Source organism: Cryptotermes secundus, unplaced genomic scaffold, assembly GCF_002891405.2.
Source record: "Cryptotermes secundus unplaced genomic scaffold, Csec_1.0 scaffold1979, whole genome shotgun sequence".
Lineage (NCBI taxonomy): Eukaryota > Metazoa > Arthropoda > Insecta > Blattodea > Kalotermitidae > Cryptotermes > Cryptotermes secundus.
The window spans coordinates 133,196-137,583 of record NW_019732005.1 but is presented as its reverse complement, the minus strand read 5'-3'; positions in this window follow the sequence as shown (position 1 = coordinate 137,583).

Sequence of the window (4,388 nt, the reverse complement as noted above, 5' to 3'; positions counted from 1 at the left end):
CTGCTTTCTCCCTTTCTTTCACTTCCCTCCACATTCTTCCTATCATTATATTTTTCTTTCATCCTTTCCTCTGTATTTCTGTCTTCCAATATATAATTTATGATATCTCTTTACTTTGTTTCATAAATCTCTCGTTTCTCTTTCATTCATTCTCTACATTTCTGTCTACCACTATATCATTTATGATGTCTATCTTTTCTTTGTTTTATAAATCTTTTCTATTCTCTAATACTACATATTTCTCTTATTTTTTCCCACTTTTTCTATCTCTGTGTTGTCCTTTCTGATGTCTGTCTTCCTAAAATTCCAGCTCTCCCTACTTCTCTTGAAATGCACATGCATGACACTATTTTTTGTTTATTGTTACTTTCACTATAATACTACCTGTGTCTATCCCCAACTTCAAATATGAATGCTCTGACAGATATTTTCTTTAATATCAGTCAATTTTCTTTCCCTTTATATAAGGAGTACTTTTCCTCCATTACTGATTTCAAAACATGTATTATTTACATACTGTCCATTTATGCACTGTCTCTCATATATTTCCTTCTATCTTTATCTTAAGAAAATATGTAAGACAACCAATTGCCTTTCTGCAGATGCAGTCTCATTTTCCCTTCATTCTTCCAATACTTATCTCTCCCCAAATCTCTCTCTCTGTGTTTCTCTATACACACATGTAGAGACACAAATGCATGCATATATGTATATGCACATATACATACATTACTCTTATCCTTATGTGTACATGTAACATCCCTGGTTGTGCCCTGATAACAATTTCTTTCCTCTATCAAAAGGTTTCCATCTTTTTGGAAATACAAAGCCATGGCACATTATGCACTTTTTTTTCTTTTCTTTATATATTTTATTTACACATCTCCGTGTTCTCCTTTCCTTGAATTCTCATTCTGACCCATGAATTTGTGCATGCTTAACTATTCTCTTCCTTCTTCTAATTACAGACATACACATATTAGTTGCAGAATTATCATTTCTCTAATACATGTCTTTCCTCTTCTTCTGTCTAGATGTTGCTGTCTTTGTGTCCTGAGTCTCAAAAATAGTATATAACAAAACTGTCAACAATACAAGGTTTTCCTCTTGCTCTCTCAGTATGTTTTTCCTTCTAATATATTTCTGAAATATCAATACATGACATTCTCATCTTCACTGAAACATATTTTTTTATTTTCTTCATATGTTATTTACTGTCTCACTGTAAAGTATTCACAGAGCGTACCGATTACCATTTCCATCTTTATTTCTCTGTAACATACTATTTCCATCTCTCTGTCTCATTATAGGAAACCCAAAAATATAAATTTGTGAGAAATCCATCTCCTCTCTGATTTTGTGCTTTTACTATATAATATACACCAATACAATAAAACCCCCTTTCTCTGTGTTCTGAATCTTCTCTGTTATATGCGCTTCTCATTAATGTTCCTGTATTCAAACTTGAACACATTTTATTGCATGTTCAGATGTGTCTGATATCCGTGTTTACTCTTCCTCTCTATACATGTTACTGTCCATTTAATCGCATTCTGAAAAATAAATCAACGAGACACTGTCCTTTTCTCTGTATTTACCTCTCATCTTCTTCTATGTGCATATTTCTGGGGCTCTCGGTTACGCTCTCTGAAGTATAATATTGTCATGTATAGTGACAGAAATGTTACAAGCAACATTCTGCAATACACACACTGAGCTCTATTTCCTCTAAGGTTTGTACTTTGTCTATTTCTCTGTATCTTCCTACTCCTCCTCACTGTCATTATCATCTCATTCTCCCCTTCTTCCTCAGTCAGATTTAATGGTGTGTCAAAATCTGAAGTGATTCATGGAATGCTCATATTTTCTCTTATTCTTGCCTCTTCTTTTATTCTGTAGGATTCTAAAATATATACCTCATATTCTTTCATTTACCCCAGTACTTGTATTATTTCTTTCTCTCCTTACACATTTCTCTCTCCGCATTTTAATTTCTGGAATACAAATTCTTTGAACACCTAGTTTTCCCTGAACTTTGTTATTTTATTCCTCTCAGAAATCAGGTATCTATATACTTATTCTGATAGACACACCCATACATGCCTACACACACATATATTCCTTCTTCTTCCTGTAAGCATTTCCATTTTCTCTGTCAAGAGTAATGTATTAAGATACCATAATCGTTGCTCTGACATTATTTAAACTTTTCTCAATTCTTTATTTACTCAAATCAGTATTTTCAGGCCATATATGAATAAACTGTCTCTGATCTCAAACCTGTTCTCTTCAAGTCTATACATTATTTTGTGATCCCTGTGGCAGTGTTCTACTACTTGCTTAATCTTTTTGTTATTTTTCTATCAACTTCAACCTTCTGTCACTATATTATTATTCTCATTCATAAATAATAATCAAGTAATGAAATATGTATTTTCCTCTTAACTCTGCTTCTTAGTAGGCACTTATATCTGTTACTGTGATATATGAATCCATAAAGGCTCATTTCATTCTCCCTCTACAGCAAGTTATAAGTACTACACCCTCATTCCTAAACATCTACTACATGCACTTCCCTTTTTTGGTACTTCTGTTTCTTCTTCCATCATATCATTCTTGTGTGTGGTTGTGTATGCATGTGTGCGCTTGCAAATGTGCATATGTAGATATGTATATGGGGCACGCTGCAGCGTAGTGGTTGAGACACTCTGCTACAAGCCAGAAAATCGCGGGTTCAAATCCCAATGAGGTCACTGGATTTTTTTCAATTGACCTAATCCTTCCAGCCGCACTATGGCCCTGGGGTCGACTCAGTCTCTAACAGAAATGAGTACCAGGAATTAATTAAATAATTTTCCTGGGGAGTAAAGTGCGGCCAGTGCGTACGCCTGACAGCCTTACTGCCATCTTTGAGCCGATTTTCTACATAATGTGGGATCCTCAACATCTCACAACATTATGGGCCTTCATGGCCTGTTACAGGGATAGCTTTACTTTACTTTTATATATGTATATGCAGGAATTCTTTAGAATACTGTCCTTTTTTAAACAATCTCTCTGCTATCTTTTTTCGTTTCACTTGTGTATTCTCTTTCCAAAAAAATAAATCCACACTCTTCAGTACTTCTGTTTTCTCATTTCGTCTATGTTTTCTGTTTCAAACGTTTAATAATCTGTGTGAATGCATTATTTCTAAAGTGTCTAGTGTTCCTCAGTCTGTTTTTCCATACTGTCATTTTGTGAAATTTTCACTCTGTGTCCAACTTCCTTTTTATTTTCTATCAAATGTGTATCTCTGCATGGATTTCTGTATTCTGCAATATATCAATTTGTATGTGAGGTCTCCCCCCTCTGCTTTACATGTTCAAAAAGATTTTGTCTCTACTTTGTGAACAGTTTTTGCATGAGAAAATGCTGTGCTTGATCTCTACATATTTCTATTTGCTGTCATACACATAATAGATCACTGCAATTTTATTAATGTCAAAAGTTCTCTTATTCTCCCATTGGTTTCATACTATGCATTTCCTTCAGATTATTTTACCTAATTCTTCTTCTAGGCCTTCTCTTCATTTTCAAGATTAATCTCTACGTTTTCTCAACCTTCTTCACTTGAAAATCTTAATTGTTTCTGTATCTACTTGCTACATCACAAGAATTCTCTCTTAAATTGTATTCTGTGCTGTCTTTACTTGAAACATCTCTTATCTTAGTTTTTACTATACATTCCCTCCCTCCTCCCCTCTTCACACCCCTCTCATTTGTCCATCAACGTTGATGTGTACAATTTTTTTTTATACCCATGCAGGATGTGACTGCTTCTACAACATTTCTCATCTGTGCATGCCTTCCAGAATTCAGAAATATCTCTAATTGATATACAATCTTATATTCTGATTTTCCTATTTTATCTCCATACAGTGTCTATTTTATTTATTTTATTTGTGCATGATTCTGTCATTTCTGTCACCTTCTAAAATCAATTTCAGCCTGTGCATGTCTTTATATTCTTATTTTTCTGTCTTATTTCCCATCTTAATTCTACATCTGGGGCATAATTCACATGCCTGTCGAATAATTTCTCCACTCTTTTGTATCTTGTCAGTAATTTATTTATACTGTACATTGTTTCTTGTTATAAGGAGGGTTTCTTAATTCCCAATTCCCATTGTGATCCCGTGTTCCTTTTATTGATGCATCTGTAAAACGACTCTCTTTGAAGCTCTACTTCATACTCTCTTATTCTGTTCTGTTATTACCATCTACTCTACGAATGCCCAACTCCATCCTGAAACGCATTTTCTGCTTCTCCTCAGTACACCTATTCTTACTGTATATCATTATACAGAATTTCTGTCTTATTCATAATTTGTCTACTCTTTTATGGG